A 14,074-nucleotide genomic window follows, 5' to 3' on the forward strand; every position below is an offset into this window, starting at 1 on the left:
TTGGAAGAAGACAGCATAGGGTAATGTAACGAAACACTCCCTTCCTTCGTTGCCTGTTGTGTAGTGATCGCCATCCACTTAAACCTCGGGTATTTGGGCATACACTTTGCTCTAGTACCAGATGCTAGATTATTTCCAAAATCTACAGAAAAGAACACAGAAAAACACAGAAGACTTCCAACTTTATCCAAAACAATTATTCATCTCAAATTTCATTAACAAACTTTAGAATATAAATAAGCAATGGCCTAACAAACTGCTAACTGATTCCTAACAAACTTTAAACATTCTTAGATAAACATTATCCTACTGTTATTATCAACACTAATCTTCCTAACTGAATTTGAAACATACACGCACATAATGTCACACAAGCCTATATGCACTTGGTTATACTTGACCAGGTCATGATTATTCACAACAAATTGATCCGCCATTGTTGTTTCTCCTTCTTCTTTGCGGTAAAGAAGTTTGGGGAGGCATTCTCAGACTACCTTCGGAAGGACCGTGAAAGGTTCCTTGATAAATGCTTGCATGTCGAGTATAAGTGGCTCAACAAGGTTCTCAAGAAATGTCGGGTTTGCGGTGTGACACAGCGGCACAATGACAAGGAGGAGGAGGAGATTGGCAAGAATGGGCCTTTGGATCTTTGTTCTTTTGAATCTGAGTCTTGTTCATGTATTCTTTCAAGCTCTTGTTTCCTTGTTTTTCTTTTGTGATCAGTGATTTAAATCTTTACATTTTGTTCTCTGTTTTCTTGGAGTATTTTTAGTTTGATTGGATAAAATAATGCTAGCTAGCTGTGTAGGATCATTGACGAGCTTGGAAATTTTAGAGTTTTGCTAATTGATTTTAATGTTTGATTGACCTATGCAATTAGTGCTTTATGTTTTTTTGTGTTTCTTCTTGATATTGGTGTCAGTTGCTCCCTTGAATGGAGTTTGTGTTCATGCATAGTTTCTTATATTATGTGAATTTTTATAAGGTTTAGTGACAAATTTGGAAATTTTATAGCTTTTAATGTTACTGTTACTGTTTAATTGATAGCTTTAGCCATACAAAATTATTGTTTTATTCATATTACATAGGTGAGAAGCACTTGTTATTATGGACTTGTTTTCATTGTGATTTTGCTTAGCCATCTGAGTCATATTTAATTTTCAAATGTATTTTGACCATTAAATAGATGATATTCATGAGACCCTTCTTAGCAGACACAAATGATGCACAATACTATAGTATACTTCCATATGAGGCTATCAATTGGCTCATATGTCCTCTTAAAGTGAAACAGGACATTTGATAGTAGCTATCTGTTCTCTGTTTATGTTGATGAGTCGGACATTATTTCCTCGAATGTTTAATTTTTCTATTTTGGTTTTTAGTGTGCGATCAGATGTTCTTTACTGAACTGGCGAAAGAGACTTCAGAAATAGCAGGATGTTTTATCTCACGAGTAAGGTGGCTCCTCCGTTCCTCTGATTCTTTTGGATTGCAGAGATATTTGTGGTGGTTGCGTCAAAGTTTTATGGATGATCAACAAATCAAGATTAAAAGAAGGAAGATTATTACTAGATTATATAACAATGAACTCCATTGCAATTCGGAAGATTCTTAGGAAATATGATAAAGTAAGCATTGTCTTCAATATGCAGAATTTGGTTTACAATGTGACTTGTCTGGAATCTGAACTACTTTCTTCCTGTGCCTTGCAGATACATTGATCTGTCAATGGTAGGAATTCCAAAACAAAAATTAGAGCAGAGCACTTGGAACTTTTGCAGTCACCATGGCTAATAGAACTGGCGGCATTCTATATAAACCTCAGTGGGACCTTAAGCATATGAGAATTTGGAGAATTCTTCCGGATGTTCTCCTATTATTTATGTGATACCCAGCCTCGAATGATCATAGTGCTTTCTGATTGTGTCATGTATGAGCGCAACCTGATAATTCCATGTAATCGTAAACACGACATTTTTCTTATGTTGATGAGTACAGCCTGAAATCGTACCATGTCATCTTCTCTTTTTGATAATTCCATGATGGTACTTATAATCAACAAGAAGAAGATCATGGAACAAGTGTACCTATGGTTTTGTGCCTAGATGAAAACCAAACTATTACCTAATTTTTAAAATTCATGGCAAAAAGTAGAATATCCTTTCTCTATGATATAGTTCATAGAAAAAAAATGTTTTGCTTTACCTACAAAAACTTATTGTAGATACTAAAAATCATTCGTAGGCCATGATCTTCCCACGGATGGAAAATATTTGGAGCCTCATAATCTTTATTTTGCCCTACAAAATTCTCAAAATCATAGAAAATGGAACATATTTATCTACGAAATTGACAACATAGCGAAAAATAACATAGAGAATACCCAAATTTATTGTAGTGAATAAACAAATATATTTTTTTTTATAAATAATTAATGTCCAACAACTACGCACATATATATATATATATATATATATATATATATATATCTGTGTGTGCGTCTGTATAATAGTAAACCATCTGTAAACTATGGATGAGTTTGTTAGAGCATCACATTAAATATGTGGAGGTCGCGGGTTCAAATCCCCGCAAATGCTAATTAGGTGTTTTAATAAAAAATTTTGCTAAAATTTTTTTTAAAAAAAGTCTCAACCCACCCTGTTTGACCGGGTTCGACCCGGTTGATCCACAAGGTCACCGGGTTGGGTTTTTCGTAACCCGACCTACTATAGTGCGGGTAGGTAATGGGTTTTCGGCCCTTCCCACCGGTCAGCTGACTCGGTGGGTTTTGTCGGGTTGGGCTAGGCCATATGTCAGCCTGTGCGCCCTCTATTTCCATCTATCTTTTATACAATATTGTTAAACCCAGACCTGCCTAACTGGTTCAACTTGAAAACTGAGAACCGACCATGAGGCTAGTCCGACTATACACATTAACTTGCCTTTGAAGCAAACCAGCCCAAAACCCAGTAATTCGGCTAGTTTACCCCAAAATCTGTTGGCCCGGTCCGATTAACGGGTTGAAAAAAATAAATTTTTCAAGAAAAACAAAAACAAAGGACGTCAAGGAGAAGACTAGGGAGAGTGTGGCTGAGAGAAAGTAAGTCAGGGAGAAGAGATAGGGGGTTGAGAAAGCAGAAGTTAGGGAGAGGGAAAAGAGAGGAAGTCAAGGAGAAAGAGAGAGAGAGAGAGAGAGAGAGCATGTGGTTTTTTTTATTATTTATGTTTTGTTTTTGTGTGTCCCAATGTAACCCTAAGGAGACGGTTTTTTAGTATTTTATATTTTTTTAAAAATCAATGATAAATGATAGTATATAATAAAACTAAAATTTTAAATATTAAATTTATCTTTCAGATATTTTTAAATCAAAGAAAATATATAAAATTTTAATTTTAATTCTCATATTAAATTAATTGTGTTTTTTAATTATTAAAATATAACTTATATTGTTTTTTATCATTCTTAATTATTATTATATATTTTTTAATATTTTATTATTGACCTCAGGTTTAACCCTGGTTCAACCCGGTCAAACCCATCAACCCCTGACACCTGGGCTTGGTCGGGTTAGACTACCTTGCTTTCAAAAACACCTTTAAGGATGCTCCTCGACGGCTCCAATGGTGCCCTAGATGGTGGAAAAACTTCTCCCCCTTGCTGGATGGCGTAAGAAGAAGATCCTAAAGAGCTGGAGATGATGGGTCACGTGTCATACGTGTATAAGCTACACCTGTAATGTATTCTGTCTTGGTGTTATAGTCCAACCTACGGTCTTAAGTATTAGATCGTAAACTTCTCAGGATAGCGCTTGCAACCTCCTTTACGGGCGAGTTCTACTTCTTATAAGCTCCTCTGGATGGTCCTTATGATCAAGTTTATGGATGTAAGTTCTGCCCATAAGTCCCTTTGTTTGGTCATTATGCTTGTTCTTAGGGCATAAGCATGCCAACATGGTTCTTTGGATGAGGCTTACGGGCATAAATCTGGCCGTAAGGTGCTTTATTTACCTTGTTTCCTTGTTGTTGATGTCGAGAGATCTCTATCTTATTCATTTTGGCTCAAAATTGCTTCTTTTGGCTTTCTCTCCTCATTATACACTGCCTGTCACTTGAAATCACGTTTTTCACCATGTTTAACATCATCTTCCGAATAAACACCTTAATACATGCTAATTAAGTGTATAAAATAGTATAAAATCTTGTTCAATTATACACTTCTCAAGGCACTGTAGCACCAGTAAGCTGTAGGCAGAGACACTTATGAGTAAGCTTACCAGTACCCTTAGGGCATTGTAGCACTCGTAATCTGCAAGGAAAAAGTCTTGTGGGCAAGCTTACAAGAACTATGGCACCCGTAAGGACCCCCGATTTTAAAGTTATAAATGCCCGATTGCTAAGGCTTTTTGGGATCTTCTTGATGACCCTTTGGCCATCCTTTTATAATAGAGCTTTTGGCGATCAAGCTTATGGAAGAAAGGAGAAGAAATCTCAAGCTCTTCTCTAGCAATCCAAGCACCTTTGAAGCTTCATCCACTATCTAGGACATTAAGGGAGCTTTTCGAGGAGCATTCTTGGCAATGTTCATGGAAGAGAATGTAAAGAAGAATAGGGGAAGAGTGGAAAATGAGTACTTCCCCTGTTCAAATTGGAGAGTACATTGATCCTTGGAACCGGCTTAGTATGTCCGTTGAAGTGCCCTAACCATGGCGGTCACTCAAGGTCAAGAAATGACCGAGTGAGAATTCCCTTTGTAACTAAGGATGGTGGATGTTGCAATAAAGTACTGTGAAGTACATGGGAAGGCATTAAAACTCAACAAAAATAAAATAAAAAAACATGAAATAAAATCCACTAACAATCTGAAAATAAGTACAAACTAGGCAGGGTCAACCATTCCCATAAATGGTGAATACAAATACTGAAAATGAAAGTACAAAGACAATAAAATCAATGCTTGGTCGCGTCAAATGATGGCTCAAGATCAGTCGGTGGTTATGATGTCATAGGTTGTGTCGATGGTGGGGTGGTGATCAGAGCAGAGGGTGGAGCAGTCAAATGGCCTAACAAGTCAAGTACATAGGCTAGGTCGGTCATGAATCAGGTTTGGGCCACTATAATCTCCTATTAGCCCTCTCGAATTTGTCTAATCTCAACCCACAGCTGATGAACATCAGAACAATATTGAGGAGGAGTAACTAACATCCTCCGGCTGGTTGTAGCAGATGGAGGCAAGGAATCACTATCAAATTTGCCATCTTACTCCTCACCTAAATCATCACCCCAAGACTTAAGGTAGTCCACTAAGATAAGAAGTGAATATATAACAAGAGCACTGTCAAATGATCATCCCTATGGAGCAGAGGTTGTCTATCCCTCAGGGTGTTGTGGTACCATAATTAACTGTCCCTCGAGTTGGTTTGTAAGTCCCATGCCCTGAATGAGCCTTGTGATATATAGTCTGGGAAAAATAGAACTCAAATGAGCGTACTGGAACTGATGCACTAAGAACCCTGTGAGCATAAATCCAAGATGAAGGGGCCGGCACATAGTCAAGCTATGTAAATAGAGTAGCTCCTATCTCCCCAAAAGCCCTTATACAGTCAGCTCGGCCGATAAACGACCGCACCATCACTGCATGTATATATATCTCAAAGCAGGGTTGTACAAGCACAAAGTCTTCGTCAATCCAGGCTCATAATTCTACACCCCAGGTGCAATCTCCCTTAGGGGCAGTCAGTAAGTAAGTAACTAATCATACTCCCTAGCTATGGTGAACTCACTATCATAAAGCCCCAATAACAAAGCAAATTCCATATAACTCATAGCTTGTTGGACTCTTAATAACTAAAATCGTATAGAGCCTGCCTTATCAAAATTGGCCATACGATGATGCATCTTAATAGTACTCAAAACCTCAAGTGTAGCAGCATGATACGTCTCCTCGACAATACTAAATAGCTGACTCCACACACCCTGTACTAAAAAGCACCCAAATTTCCTCATCCAGTCCCAATTGTTCCAAAACTTGCCAATCCACAATGCAAAACTGGCCAAATTGCTTCATCTTCAAATGGTCATGCCACTCTCGGAAACATGGAGTGGATAGAGTAATCTCTCCAGTTACGGGAGGTGGTAAGGTCGTGGTTCACTTGTGGGACTCTTTCCCGGGTGCCTTCTTTACCGGTCACGGAGATACTTGTTGGGATGTTGAGATTTTATGTTAGCCTCTTTTTTGTGGTGAAGAGGTTGTATATTTAGTCTTAGTCATCTTGTATAAGACAAACCCATGGTTTAGTTCAAGATCATATGCAATTTTCCTAAATCAGAGGAGCTTACGGCCCACATACGGGTTGTCTTAAGACCGTAAGCCTCTGGAAACCTCGAACTTTCCAACACACTTACGGTCGTAAGCACTGAGCTTAGGCTGTAAAGATCCCTATTGTTCACAAAAACACAAAATTTTACAAATGATGCATGTAAAATAATGGAAATGGCACATAAAATAGAATGGCACTCAAATCCACATTGAAAATAAATGAGATACATGGAATAATATGAACAACCAATCTACCTTCAACCCAAAAGTCATAGAGGAAAAACAACTTGGCAAAAAGTGAGGCGGAGAGGTTGATCCCACTTGGGGTTGATCGGGAATATGAATAGAGCACCCAAAGATGCAAGGGGAGGAAGACACGGCCATCAAAGATGAGGAATAGTGAAAATAGTTTCAACAGAAATAACTTAAGTCTATCTTATGGGCGTAAGTCGTAACTGTAAAGTTTTCTGGTTTAGGCTTATGGTTTATCTTACGGGCGTAAGACACCCATAAAGAACTGAGGTCATCTCCCATGGAGGTTACGGGCCATAAGGGTTTTTGATATGACTGTAAAGCGCGATGGATTACCTTATGGTCTATCTTATGGGTATAAGCAGCCTATGAGGAACCTCTGAACTGTGCCCCTCAGGACTTATGGAATGTAAATGCACTTGTAATACTCTCTGGAAACCCCTTACAGGGTAGCTTACTTGCATATAGTAGCCTATAAAGCTCTCTGTTTGAAGCTTACGACCAAACTAACGGACGTAAGTGGCCTGTAAGCAGTCCTAAAAATTGGAGCAGAGTTTTCCCTACTCTCGTAGTTAAGCACAAGCACAAGTATGACCTAGAGCGCACCAAACTAAGTGTTCAAGAGATCAATCAATCAACCCAACCATGAGAGGATAAGACACACCAAACATTTTATTACTAACTCAAAAAAACTACAAGATTACAATTAAAGACTCAAATTCAATCAAAAATATGGAAATGCTTGGGTTGCCTCCCAAGAATTGCTTGTTTAATGTCATGAGCTTGGCATACATAAAATGCGCATGTCAATGAGGTTTTATGGAAAAATTTCTCCACTCTCATCAAGAGCGTCACAGAAATAATGCTTTAGCCACTGACCATTTATCTTAAAAGTGCCATATTCTTGATGTGTAGTCTCAATTGCTCCATTGGGAAACACTTGAGTGATACAACAAGGTACTGACCATCATGATTTAAGTTTTCTCTCGAAAAAAATTTTAAGTGAGAATTTAAAAGTAACACGTGATCCCCCTCACGAAATTCACGCCCTAGCATAACCAAGTTGTCATGGTAAATCTTTGTACGCTCTTTATAACCATGGGAATTCTCATGAGACATTTGCTGCCACTTATCTAGTTCATTTAATTGAAATTTCCTTTTGTCTCTCTTGGCAACTAAATCAAAATTTAGAAACCTAGTGGCCCAATAAGCTCAGTACTCCAACTCAACCAATAAATGACAAACTTTCCCATAGACTAGGCGGTATGGTAAGGTTCTCGACAGTGTTTTGCAGCCTGTTCTATATGCCCAAAGGGCATCGTCTAATTTTTATTGCCAATCCTTCCTACCAAGGGTCACCATTTTCTCTAAGATTCATTTCAACTCCCAATTAGATTCTTCGATTTGGTTGCTAGTTTGAGGATGGTAAGGGGTAGTAACCCTATGGTAACACCATACTTTTTGAAAACCTTCTCTAATTATAAATTACAAAAATGTGTTCCTTTATCCCTAATGATTGCCTAAGGTGCCCCAAACCTAGAAAACAACATTTTCAGGAACCTATAAATAACCCTGGCATCATTAGAGGGGAGAGCTTGAGCTTCAGCCCATCTCAAAACATAATCCACTACCACTAGAATGTATTTATTTCCATAGGATCTTGGAAAGGGCCACATGAAATCAACGCCCCAAACATAAACAATTTCACAATTAATAATGGGATTTTGAGGCATTTCAATGCGGTGAGAAATGTTACCTCTTCGTTGACAATTGTCACATCATTGGATGTATCTTTGTGCATCATGAAAAATAGATGGCCAAAAAAACCATGCCTAGAGTACTATAGTGTCCTCTCGTGAGCCCCACGTGATATTGCTTAATGATTTCCCATCCTTCTTTGTGTGAGATGCATCTTCTAATAACTTGATCTACACAAACCCGAAACAAGTATTGGTCTTCCCATATATAATGTTTCACATTCGCAAAAAAATTCTTTTTGAAATGTGAAGTTATATCCTTGGGGAAAATTCAGGCAACAAGATAATTTGCGAAATCTATAAACCAAGGTGTGCCAACTTTACCTAGTTCATTGATGAGATAAAGATGCATTTCAGGGAAAGAGTTGTTGATTTCCGTTCCCTTTCCCAATTCCATCTCAGGATGCTCTAGTCTTGACAAATGACCATCTGTAAGATTTTTCATGCCTTGCTTATCCTTGATCTCAACATCGAATTCCTGCATTAGAGAAACCTACCTAATCAATCTTGGTATAAAAGGCTGACAGAAATCTAACTTATGGATAACATTTCTTTCACTTGTTATGAAGCAAGAAGGGAGCCTTATGGATAACATTTCTTTCACTTGTTGTTTTTCTTATATGCATTGTAATACCATGAAGCGTTAATCGTCAATTGGTACCCCGGATTATGAACCTTCACTTGTGATGTATTCACTTAGTTGCTTTGATTTTTGAGTTTCCTTATGGTCTCGCTTTTGTTTATCTTGGTTGTTCATCTTTGTGTTGATTGCCTTGATGTTTGTATGTTATGAAACTCCACTTGGGAATTGCTGCTAGCTATATGAGCATTGATTTGGCATGTATGTTCCCTATAGACATAATTGCAGTCAAGAAGCATGTTAACCTTAATTACTTATCCGCTATCTAGATGGTGATTGAATGCCCCACTTAGCTAGGCCACACATTAAGAAGGGGTTAAGTCTGCTTCGAGCTTTGAGTGAGGTCGTATGTTATCAAACCCTTCGTAGGTGATCACCACGGTCCAAGGAGATGTACATTTAATCATTACCTAGTCAATACATTTGTCGAGCTGATTAATTCAGGGCACTATCCTTTCCACTGTTGTCTTTTCAACCAAAAACCTTTTATCACATTTATTTCTCTTTCCACACTTCTTTAATTGCTTTAAATTAGACTTCAACCAATCAATTGAGTTGGCAAGATATGTGAAATTAAGCAAGTATCGAGGGCTATACTTGTCCTTGAGGATTTGACTACCTTACCCATTCAGGTATATTTTATTACTTATGCAACTCCTGTACTTGTGGTTATGCAAACAACATATGAATGAGCCATTTTGGAATGCTTGAATGATTTTCATACAAAAAGAATCTTATTGTTGTAGTTATTGTAGTTGTGATAGCAATGTACACTATAGTGAAGAGAAACCCAACATGTGATATCTGGACAAAGCATCATCAGCAAGACTTTCTTAGCCTGGTTTATATTAAATACTAAAATCATAGCTAAGTAATTTACGGAGCCAATGATGAGTGAATTTTTTATCGTTATTTTATTAACCTCCAATTTACATTTTATTTACCTTTTAGCATCATTTGTATATATTTCGGTGCTATTCTAGGTATTCTATTGTTGTTGTGCAGAATAACAGGTATTAGGACAATCGAAGAAGTTTCAAAGAAAAAATCAACAAAAGAAAGTTATTTGCTAAGTATTTAGGCTAAGCACTAGCTAAGCATAGTCATGCTTATTGGTTGTGCTTATCGCTGGCCTTCACAAGGATTTCTAAACAAAGCAAATAAGGCCACTATTCCCTGAACACAAGCATGCTTCTAAGAGAGCACAACCGTGCTCTGCCCATTCTCTCTCCCCGCGCTTTCCACTGCCTTTCAAAAAATATAAAGCATGGTTTCTTTGCCCTGAGCATGGGCATGATTCTGGGGCATGAGACCCGTAGTAACAATTACAAAACATGATGTATTTGTAATTGCAAAACTTGACATGTATGAGACCCCTAGTTACCAATGCAAAACTCAATGTATTTAAGAGCCATAGATATGACATTGCATGTGAGCACATGTAAGAACCCTAAAATATACCTGATAGTTATTGGAAGCAAGTCAGTACACTAATGCACTTGGGAATTAGTCTGGGGCATTACTTCTAATTATTGCAACAATTCAACTTTTGTCCACTTGCTCTTCTCACCTTTCTTTATTAATTTTCTTCAGTTTAATTTTTCACCTTCCCATTATTCTCTGGCTAGAGATTGGAAGAACAATTAGTACTGGAAGTTCCAATCCTTGTGGTTCAACAACCCTACCCCTCATGTGGTACCACTTTATTACTTGTTATGATCCATGCACTTGCGAAAACGTACATCAATTTTTTGGCGCCGTTGTCGGGGACTAACAACTTTTAGGAAAATTAAGAATCTAGTGATCTAGCCATTCTTTATTTTGTTAATATTGCTTTGAATATCTCTTTTCTCTTCTTTTTATCATTCTTTCATATATATCTTTGTCTTTCTTTTCCTAATTTGTTGTTGGCTAATTTTGTTTCTTTTCATTATTGAAGGTATCATCTCCATTGGCAAGTCCTGATCTAGATATCAGACAAACTTTACATAGATGGTTGAGGCAAGTTAATCAAAGAGATACCGGGTTAGTAAAGGTCAGTGTAGAGATGGATCAAGTCGATGAAATGACCAGGTGACACACCCATTGCGTGTGTGTACCGCAAATGCACGAGTTGTCAAAGTAATAAAGTACCCAAAGGGTGGGTAGTCGAATCCACACTATATGGGACTGCTTGAGGTTCTAGGACTCCAAGTGATAAACCCTATTCCCTAATTTAGATCAAACCCTTTGGTCCAGGTGATAGATACCTAATCACAACTAAGCCACAACATTAAATATTTTGTCAACACTTCACTCTGTTGCTCGCGCAACTAAGCCCCAATGGAGAAGATCTCTTAGCACTTCACTCTATCATGATTACAAAGAACTATTGGAATGTGGAGGTAGGATAAATCACATCGGAGGAAAAAGAGGGTGTTCTATTACCTCTCGACTCACCCTCTCAACCCTCTTCAATCTTGCCAAGTCTAACCCTAATGGAGATGGTCACTCATCAAAAGGGTGAATATATGGATTCTCAACCCTAGTATCACTCTAAGGAAGAATCAAACCATTAAGTGCACAAGATTGAAACTCAATTAAAACATCAATTAAAGGAAACATAATAGAAGTTAATGAAACAAAATCATCCTAGGGTTTATAAGTCCAAGTACCCATTAGGGGTTTAGCTCTCCATAGAGCGATACAAAATAAAAGATAAAGTCAAAAGTAAATGCAAACGCTCCACAAAAATATTCCCCTTGTCATCCGTGGTGATGGTCTTCAAGAGCCGCTTCTTCTTTTCCAAAGACTCCTCCGTCGAGCCTAGGCCATACCTCACTGAATCAAAGACTCCCCCTATAACTCTCCTTCGAAGGAAATCGATGTTGAAAGCTATAGAAATGCTCCAAAATCCCAGCAAAAACCTCTCCAAACCCTAGCCATGCTCTCTCCAAAAGATAGGAAAGGAATCCACCAAAATGACTCTTCGTTTCGGTATTTAAAAGGCTGAAATCAGGATTTCACACGTCCTTGTGGAATTTCCACACAGCCGTGTGGATTTCCAGGCTTTTCATTTTCTGCACTCTGTGAACAATATCTGCTATAGTAAGTCATGAACAGTGTTTCACTACAGTAAAGTGCTACAATACTCACGAAATCATCTTCTCTCATTGAGGCTACATGGTTGAGCACACATCCATGTGGTAGATCATGTTGCATCTTCTCTTTCAAACATGTTGACGAAGCTCTTGAAAACGCTACACAAGTCGGAGCATGTGTGTGTGACTACCGTTGTGCCCCTCCAATTTGTAGGTTCACTTGCACACTTTTGGAGGTTGACACACACCCACATCCATATTATTACAACTTGTGCCTTGATCTATTTTTGCTTCCTTTCTTCAAAACTTGTCTCCATAACCCTAAATGCAGAAAATAACACAAATACACATGAATGAGCCATAAAACCTAATAAAAGTGATGCTCAAAATAAGAAAATTATACTTAGTAATACTTATAAACAAGCAATTATCACCGGGAATAAACAACAAAGTTTTTCCGATTATGGACGGCCAAACATGGAAGGTGCCAGTTCCAGTATTGTTCGTCTCCTTGTTGTTGCGAACAACTTTGAATTGAATTAAAATTTAATCCATATGGTGTAGCAGATGTGCTAGTTTTGATGGGTTTCCAGATGAAGATCTATATGAGCACTTGAAGAATTTCTTAGAAATCCATTACACTTTCAAGACGAGCAACGTATCTAAGGATGCAGTTCATCTGAGACTCTTTCAATTTTTCCATGCGAGGAAAGGGCCAAGCAGTGGCTAAGTTCCTTGCCACAAGAGTCAATTACAACATGGAAATAGTTGGTCGAGAAATTCCTTACATGATACTTTCTACTAGTAAAGATTACTAAGTTGAGGAGTGATATCTCCTCCTTCCAACAGATGGAGTCTGAGTCTTTGTACGATACTTAAGAAAGGTACAAGGAGTTTCTAAGGAAATGGACACAACATGGGATAATGGAATGGATGCAGATCCAGATTTTCTACAATGGGCTTAACATTGCAACAAAACAAATGCTTGATGCAACATCTGGGGGTTCTCTATGCAGTAAGTAACCAATGGGTACCTATAGAGTTCCAAGAGGAACAAGTCAGTGAAGTGGATGTTATCACTACTTTGGTAGCATAGATTGAGGAAATCACAAAGCGACTTGATGCAATGCAGTCCCCTTCTTAGCCTCCAGTAATGAGTTGTGAGATTTGGGGGGCACAAGCAGGTCCAAGCTATTCCCCTTGTCAATTCCAGTGCTGGGCAATCATAACAGGTTGACTTGGTCAGAATAGCCTGTACCAGAATAATCTATATAGAAATATCTGTAATGCAGGGTGGAGGAACCACCCTAACTTTTCTTGGACACAGTAGGGACAAAGTCAAGGCATACAGCAATAGCCAAGGGCACCCTAGCCTCAGTTTCAGCATCCACCCCCTTCAGAAGAACCTACACCATCTATTGAAATTCTTCTTACTTGGTACATTAAAGATAATGAAGTTCATCTTTCAAAGCATGAAGAAATGATGAGAAACACAAATACCTCTATAAAGAATTTGGAAAATAAAGTAGCCCAGACAGCTAAGACACTTGCTGAGTGACTCCATGGTTCCTTCCCCAGTAACACCGAAGTCAACCCAAAAGAGTCTTTGAAAGCTGTAACTTTAAGAAGTGGCAAAGAGCACTCATTTCCTAATATGAAAGAGCATGAAATTGAAGTTTTCATCAATTGAGAACATAAAACTTAGTGCAAAATTCACCAGGTGCTAAGGTTGATAAGGAGACCAAGGCGGAGAAAAAGGGAAAAACTGAATTACCAAATACCAACCCAAGCTTCCTTACCCCGCCAAAGTTAAGAAGGATCAACAAGAGTGGCAATACAAAAAATTCCTCAACGTGTTCGAGACATTCCACATAAATGTCCCATTTGTTGAAGCACTTTCTCAGTTGCTGAGGTATGCAAAATTCTAGAAAGAATTGCTTACAAATAATAGGAAACTTGAAGAAGTGTCCACGGTGACACTTAGTGAAGAGTGCTCGGCAACTATTACCAACAAGTTTCCGAAGAA

At 38.2% G+C, this 14,074-nt stretch overlaps 1 pseudogene; it reads left to right on the forward strand.

Annotated features, from left to right (window-relative positions):
* The first annotated feature begins 380 nt into the window (after window positions 1–380).
* On the forward strand, window positions 381–1,847 carry LOC120281100 (annotated as a pseudogene).
* Window positions 1,848–14,074: the final 12,227 nt, after the last annotated feature.

This window comes from Dioscorea cayenensis, chromosome 17, assembly GCF_009730915.1.
Source record: "Dioscorea cayenensis subsp. rotundata cultivar TDr96_F1 chromosome 17, TDr96_F1_v2_PseudoChromosome.rev07_lg8_w22 25.fasta, whole genome shotgun sequence".
Classification (NCBI taxonomy): Eukaryota; Viridiplantae; Streptophyta; class Magnoliopsida; order Dioscoreales; family Dioscoreaceae; genus Dioscorea; species Dioscorea cayenensis.